At 38.8% G+C, this 8,487-nt stretch overlaps 1 non-coding gene across 1 annotated transcript; it reads right to left on the reverse strand.

Annotated features, from left to right (window-relative positions):
- Positions 1 to 7,494: 7,494 nt before the first annotated feature.
- On the reverse strand, positions 7,495 to 7,601 carry LOC132253299 (small nucleolar RNA R71). The gene has a single exon (XR_009465174.1). It is a non-coding gene; the product is annotated as a small nucleolar RNA R71 (small nucleolar RNA).
- Between the last annotated feature and the right edge of the window lie 886 nt (positions 7,602 to 8,487).

Genomic DNA, 8,487 nt, shown 5'->3' on the forward strand with positions numbered 1-8,487 from the left:
TGTTTATAGCCTCTAGAGCTCTCAGGTTATGATATAATGTTGCTCATGTCATCAACAACTTGAGCTCTTAATAACATCGAGAGGCTTGAGCTGACAACCCAGAGTCGATCATGTTAACCACAACCAATAGTTGCTCATAACATCTAGAGCTCCGAGCTCATGACCTAGAGTCTTTCATGTCAACGACAACCCAACATTGTCCATTGCATCTAGGGCCTTGAGGTCATGGCCTAGTGTCATTCATATCATCCACAACACTAAGCTATTCAAAGAATCTAGAGTCCTAATCTCACGACCCAGAGTCTTTCATGTCATTAACAGACTTGAGTTATCCATAGAATTTAGAACCTTGATCTCACGACCTAGAGTCTTTCATGTTATCGATAACCCTAAACTGTTCATAGCATCTAAAGCCCTAAGCTCATGACCGAGGGTTGTTCATGTCAACCACAGCCCAAAGGTGTTCATATCATTTAAAGCCCTCAGCCCACGACCTAGAGAGGCTCATGTCATTGATAGCTCTAAGCTGTGCATAGCATATGAAGCCCTCAGCTCATGACCCTAGGTCGTTCATGTCAACTATAGCCCAAAGCTGTTCATAACATCTAGAGCCTTGAGCTCAAGACCCAAAATGACTCATGTCATCGACAACCTTGAGTTGTTCATAGCATCTAAAGCTTTGAGCTCACGACCTAATGTTTTTCATATCAAGCACAACTCGGAGTTGTTCATTGCATCTAGGGCCCTGTGCTCACAACCCAGTTATTGTTATCATCCACAACAATAAGTTGTTCATAGAATCTAGAGCCCTAAGCTCATGACCTAGAGTCATTCATGTCATCATTAGCCTTGAGTTATTCATAGAATCTAGAGCCTTGAGCCCACAACCTAGAGTCATTCATGTCAACCACAACCTAGAGCTGTTAAGAGCATCTAAAGCCTTGAGCTCGCAACCCAAAGTCATTTATGTCATTGACAAATCTGAGCTATTCTTAGCATCTCACGACCTAGAGTTGTTCATGCAAACCACAACCCAGAGCTGTTCATATCATCTAAAGCCTTGAGCTCATGACTCGGAGTGTTATATGTCAACCACAACCTAAAACTTTTCATTGCATCAAGGGCCTTTTATTGATGACCCAGAGTCATTCATGCCATCCATAGCCTTAAGATGTTCATAGCATCTAAACCCTTGAGGTCACGACCAAGAGTCGTTCATGTCAATCACACCCCAAAGCTGCTTATAGCATCTAGAGCCGTGAGCTCATGACCCAGAGGAGCTCATGTCATCCATAGCCTTAAGCTATTCATAACATTTAGAGCCTTGAGATCACCACCAAAAGTAGCTCATGTCATCCACAACCTTCAGCTATTCATAGCATTAAGAGCCCTAAGCTCACAACCCAAAGTCTTTCATGTCATTGACAACCCTGAGTTGTTTATAGCATCAAGAGCCTTGAGCTCATGACTTAAAGTTGTTCATGTCTACCATAACCCAAAGTTATTCATAGCATCTAGTGCCCTGAGTTCATGAAATAGAGTAGCTCATGTCATTTAGTTCCTTAAGTTGTTAACAACATCTAGATCCCTAAGCTCATGACCCAAAGTTGTTTATGTCAACCACAACCCAGAGTTGTTCATAGTAGCTAAAGTACTGAGTTGAAGACCAATAGTGGCTCATCTTATCCACAACCTTGAGTTGTTCATAGCATCTAGAGCCTTGAGTTCACCACCTAAGGTCCTTTATGTCAACAACAACCTATAGTTGTTCATTCAATCTAAGGCCCTAAGTTCATGACCTAGAGGCATTCATGTCATTCACCACCCTGAGTTGTTCATGACCCGGAGTGTTTCCTGCCATCAATAGCCTCGAGCTGTTCATAGCATCTAGAGCCTTCTCACAACCTGAAGTCATTCATCTAAAAAATAGACCAGAGCTATTTGTAACATTTAAAGCCTTGAGCTCATGCCTAGGAGTGGGTCATGTCATCAATGACCCTAAGTTGTTCATAGCAGTTAAAGGCATGAGATAAGAACCCAAAGTCATTCATGTCAACCATAGGCTTGAGTTGTTCATAGCATCTACAACCCTGAGCTCAAGACCCAAAGTGGCTTATGTATTCCACATCCTTGAGTAGTTCATAGCATCTACAACCTTGAGTTCACAACCTATAATATTTCACGTCAACCAGAACCCAGAGCTGTTCATTGCATCTAGGACACTGAGCTCACGATCTAGAGTCGTTCATGTCATGCACAACCTTGACCTATTCAAAAAATTTAGTGCGCTGAGCTCACGACCTAGAGTCTTTCATGTCATCGATAACTTTGAGCTATTCATAACATCTAAAGACCTGAGCTCATAACCCAGAGTCTTTCATGTCGACCTGAGCACTGAGTTGTTCATAGCCTCTAAAGGATTGAGCATAAGACCTATAGTGGCTCATGTCATTGACAACCTTGAGTTGTTCATAGCATCTAAAGCCCTAAGCTCACGACCCTGAGTCTTTCATGTCAACCACAACCCATAGTTTTTCATTGCATATATGGCCCCAAGGTCTTGACCTAGAGTTATTCATGTCATCCATAGCCTTGAGCTTTTCCTATAATCATTAACCTTGAACTCACTACCCATAGTCTTTCATATCATCAACAACCCAAAGTTATTCAAAGCATTTAAAGCCCTGGTCTCATAACCTAGAGTGTTTCATGTAATTGAAAGCCCTGAGTTGTTCATAACATCTAAAGCCTTGAGCTCATGACCTAGTGTCATTCATCTCAACCATAACCTAGCATTTTTCATAGCATCTAAAACCTTGAGCTCAAGACCCAAAGTCATTCATTTCATCCAAATCATTGAGATGTTCATAAAATCTAGAGGCTTAAGCTCACAACTCAAAGTCAGTCATGTAAACCACAACCCAGAGTCGTTCATAACATCTAAAGCACTGAGCTCATGACCTAGAGTGGATCATACCATTGATAACCCTAAGCTTTTCAGAGTATCTAAAGCCCTGAGCTCATGACCTAGAGTTACTCGTGTCAACCACAACCCTAAGATGTTCATAGTATCTACAACCCTTAGCTTACTGATTACTACTCAAAAAGTGTTATTTTGTAGCTTGTAATTAACTCTTTTAAACAATTTTGAGTAGTAGTTATTACCTTTTAACTCAATTGGCATGTTAAGGACCCTTGCAATCGTTTCTAATCAAATTATGTTAAGTTTTGGTGTTTTTGATAGCTTTTTTTTATCACCAAAGCAATCCAAGATTGAGGAGAGTTCTATAGAGTCCATGGCAAAGCAATTGGAAGCTCATTGACAAGAAGAATCCAATATTTTGAGCTTTGTGGTCCTTTGCCAAAAGCAAATCATGAATGCAAGGAGGAGAAAATAAGAGAGAAATCTAACATTAAGAAATTCAAGAGGATAGCAACTCTTGGACACATTTCGAGCACTTTCTGGGGTCCATTTCATGTATACTATATGTCTTTTCGAAGCTTGGGAAGTCAAGAGTCCAACACTTCAAACGGTATGTGAATCGGAGCTGAAATGAAGAAGTTATGACCATTTGAAGCCAATCACACCAAGTTGAAAGCCAATTTCGCAGTTGTGAAATCACAATGTGCTAGCTGCGAAATTATCCTTTTTGTGCAAATTGGAGACTTTCAGCTTGCTAAATCTCACAGCCCATGTTGCATGCTGCAAAATCCACCTAAGTGCTTCCAAATATTTGCGACCGACTCTTTTAGATTTTTTCTTTAGATATTTGTTGTTTAAATCCCCATTTTCTCCTTGTAATCCACCAATGATAGGATTCCTTAGTTAGTAAGTAAGAACAAAGGGTGAATAACCTCTTATATATAGTTTGGAATTTTATTTACATAGACATCTCGGGAGCTTGTTCTCAGATACCAACTTTTTGTATAGTTTTGAAGGAAGTAATACACAAAGCTTTGCTCTGCCTTACCTACTCATTTTGATTATATTTTTCTTACTAGTCAAACAAGCTCTGAGGATGTATCCTCAGAGAATGAGTGGCTAGGCTTTTTATCTCTTGGAGTTAAGGAAGCTGGGTAAGGTGCCGAATGCAAAAATTGGAAGTTTTGTTGTTTCAGCTTTTAATGAAGAGAAAGTGTAACCCGTTAATGTTTTCTATGTTTTTAGTTAACTTAAAACACCTTTAAATCACCTAGGCCAACACTTGGTAAGGCAAATGATCTTCGTCCATTGAGATGCACTAGTTTATCTCTTGTGAGCCTTTGGGAGGTGGTTCAAAGGTAGGATTTTCTAGAATAGCCAACACTTGGTAAGCTTTTGGACTCTAAGGAGACATCCATTAGTTATCTCTTGCGAGCTTTTGAAGGAAAATCCAAGGTTAAGGATCACCTTGAATGCCAAATGCTAAGTGAGAGGCACGAGCCATTGCAAGATGAATCAGTGAGAGGGATTTAGTGTTGGAATCCATAAAAGGGAAGCATCTGTTGATTCGACTCATGGTAGCTTAGCTTTAAAGGCATATCAACAAAATTTATACCTTAAATACTATTACTAAAGTAGCCAAGCTACTATAGCATAGTGGTTCTAGGATCGTTCACTGGGATGGGTTTTCGCAAACACTAGTGATATTCAAATTAGGAAAATAGGTGATTTTCTTATGGATGTTAGCTTTAAAAGAAGATGTAAATGTTTTAGAAAGATTTAAACTAATCTAAGCTAACATTAAAGACTAAAATGAAAGGGTGTAAAAACAAGTTTCTCAAAGATAGGATAGCTATGCTCTGGCTCTTATGCAAATTGGAAATCTCAGGATAGGCTCCTCGCGTTGGGGTTGCAACTATGGTGATGCTTGCTTCCCGAACCGGTATGGATTTAGCGAATCAAGTTTTAATCCTTTAAAATGGCAAAACAGATGGTAGTGAATTTCATCAATGGTTATTCACCTTAGACTTCCTTTGAATGGCTCGTAAGAGATAACTAATGGTCTAAAGCCAAAACCTTACCAAATATTGGCAACTCAAAGTCATTCCAGGTGATAAACTCACCTTTCAATGACCATTGAAATTGGTTCTAACGGATTAATGCAAAACTTGGAATTAAAAACCTCACCTTCCAATAGCTCATAGGAGATAACTAATGGATAGAAATCTAAAAGCTTATCAAGTATTGGCCGTTTGAAGTTGTCCAAAGGAAATAAAAACCAAACTTTGCATTAATGAACTTTTAATGAAAAACGACTACCTTACCTTCTAGGTGAGAGAAATTTCCATGGAATTGCATCCAAGTCATCACATAACATCCATAATTTGAGAAACTAAAAGTTTTAGCCAATCATCCTCTGAGGAAAAGCCCTCAGAGGCTGTTTGGCTACTAAGAAAATAGAAATGGGGAAGAACAGGAGAAGAGAGAAAAACAGAGCAAGGCTCTGTATAGTCTATATATTTATATATTTATATATTGATCGATATCTATTACAATGGATGCAAGGGAATATATATAGAGAAGTTTTTCCAACCTTCCTAGCTAAGAAATCTTATGGTTGGCGGATTACAAGGAGAAGAATGGAAATTTATACAAAAATATCTGAAGAAAATATCTAAAAGAGTCGGTGCACAAATATCCCAGTTTCGCACGTTGCATAGTGACTTGCGAAAATTTCGCAAGTTGATTTCGCAACTTAGAATCCACTTTCGCACGTTGAGATCCAAGTTTGCAAGTTGCAAAATCACTTTCGCAAGTTGGGCTTTAATTTCGCATGTTGGAGTTCCAAATTCGTAAGATGCGAATTTGTCCTTCAGCTAGATGCAGTTGTCTTGCGAAGGCCATATCTTCCTCATTTCAGCTCCAAATCGTACATGGTTTGAAGCGTTGGATTCTTGACTTCCTGAGCTTTGAAATGGTATAAGCATGTAGAAAATGGACTTCGGGAAGTGCTCCAAAGGTGCAAAGGAAAACTACAGCTGCCGTCCTCTGTTTTCCTTACTTTGTTTTCCTCTCTCCATTGCTTTTTCCTTGCATACTTTGAACGACTAAGGCAAAGGACTATGAGGCTCCAAAGCTTGGTTTCTTCATGAATTTGAGCTTCCAAAAGCTTTGCCAAGAACTATATACAGCTCTCCCTCATTCTTAAATTGCTTTGGTGAGCAAAAAGCTATCAAAAACAACAAAACTTAACACAAATTGATTAGAAACGATTGCAAGGGTTCCTAACATGCCAATTGAGTTAAAAGGTAATAATTACTACTCAAGGGTGTTTAAAAGAGCTAATTACAAGATAAAAAATAACATGTTTTGAGTAGTAATCATCTGTCCCACACCAGTTTGAGAAATCACTATATGTTAAATCTCCAATGCGAGAAAAAGATTCAAGTGACCGGAACTCTATTTTTGTATTAGGAGCCTGACCCCAGTGATCCAATAACTCCAAGAAACACTTTTTCTTACAAGTAATTTCAGTTACTTTTGTTAGTTAGCTTAAAACCAATCCATTTTCAATCAAAGTTTATGTTTTCTTTTAAAGCTAATCTTGAAATGAAAAAACACCAAATCAACTTTGAATTAATATCAGTTGTAAGTTGAAAACCCTTCCCAGTGAACGATCCTAGAGCCACTATGCAATGCTAGCTGAGGCTATCCTAGTACATGGTGATATAGGTTATAAATTTTGTTGATTACTCCCATCTGAGGACCAAAATCAAGGTACACCAGTTGATTGAACACCAATCAATAGGACATACACCAGTTGGGCACGAAATCAAATGGCGTCATTGTTGGGGAAGGTGCCAACTTCAGAGTGATATTATCTTTTTAGAGTACTTGTGATCTTCACCACAAGTTTGGTGATTTTTATTTCATTTTACTAACTCTTTTAATAGTTTCTTCTACTTGTTCATATTTTAACATATCTTTTAGTTTAGTCTTAGTTAATCTTAGTCTTTTTGTAGTCTTGTTTTATTTTGTTTCTTTGTTTTTGTTATAGTTGATACTAGTTGTGTATGCCAAATTGGATACGAGACAATGGAGGAAGGCTTGTGAAACTTGAAACACCTCATAACAAGGAGTTGGAATTGAGCTTGAACATCATGGAAGCTACGCCTGAAGATCAGCATAGTCACCATGGTCACTAGGACAATCCCAATGCATTCAGATCAATGAGGGACCGCATGCATCCACCTCGTATGAGTGCACCATCATGTATAGTGCCCTCTACAGAGCAGTTAGTAATTAGACCGCATATTGTTCCGCTTCTACCTACTTTCCATGGGATGGAAAGTGAGAATCCCTAGGCACATATCAAGGAGTTTGAAGATGTTTGTAATACATTCCAAGATGGAGGAGCTTCAATCGACTTGATGAGGCTAAAGTTATTTCCTTTTACTTTGAAGGATAAGGCCAAGATTTGGCTTAATTCTTTAAGGCCAAGGAGTATCCGAACTTAGACTGATTTGCAAGCTGAATTCCTCAAGAAAATTTTCCCTACTCATAGAACAAATGGCTTGAAAAGACAAATTTCAAACTTCTTAGCTAAAGAGAATGAGAAATTCTATGAGTGTTGGGAGAGATACATGGAAACCATCAATGCTTGTCCTCATCATGGTTTTGATACATGGCTATTGGTGAGTTATTTTTATGATGGGATGTCTTCCTTAATGAAGCAACTCCTCGAGACTATGTGTGGAGGAGATTTCATGAGTAAGAATCCGGAGAAAGCCATGGACTTCTTGAGTTATGTGGTTGAAGTTTTAAGTGGATGGGATGAACCAAACAAAGGTGAAGTGGGCAAGACAAAGTCTCAGCCAAATACCTTTAATGTTAAGGCTGTGATGTACACCTTGAATGAAGATATTGATATGAAAGCAAAGGTTGCAGTTATGACAAGAAGATTGGAGGAGCTAGAGCTGCAAAAGATACATGAAGTACAAGTTCTTGCTGAAACACCAATGCAAGTCAAGTCATGTCCTATTTGTCAATCTTATGAGCACTTGGTGGAAGAGTGCCCTACAATTCCAGCTGCTAGGGAAATGTTTGGAGATCAAGCAAATGTCATTGGACAATTCAAGCCTAACAACAATGCTTCATATAGAAATACTTACAACTCAAATTGGAGGAACCATCCAAATTTCTCTTGGAAACCAAGGGCACCTCAGTATACACAGCTAGCTCAACAATCTCAACAAGATTCAAATCTTGAGCAAGCAATAGTGAATCTAAGCAAGGTCATGGGAGATTTTGTTGGAGATAAAAAAATCCATCAATGCTCAACTCAGTCAAAGAATTGACAGTGTAGAGAATACATTGAATAAAAGGATGGATGGAATGCAAAATGACTTATCTCAGAAGATAGATAATCTCCAATATTTAATCTCAAGGCTCACTAACCTGAACACAATGCAAGAGAAGGGGAGATTTCCTTCTCAACCTCACCAAAACCCCAAGGGTATCCATGAAGTGGAAACTCATGAGGGAGAATCTTCTCAAGTGAGAGA

The sequence above is a fragment of the Vitis vinifera genome, chromosome 18, assembly GCF_030704535.1.
Source record: "Vitis vinifera cultivar Pinot Noir 40024 chromosome 18, ASM3070453v1".
NCBI classification, from domain to species: Eukaryota; Viridiplantae; Streptophyta; class Magnoliopsida; order Vitales; family Vitaceae; genus Vitis; species Vitis vinifera.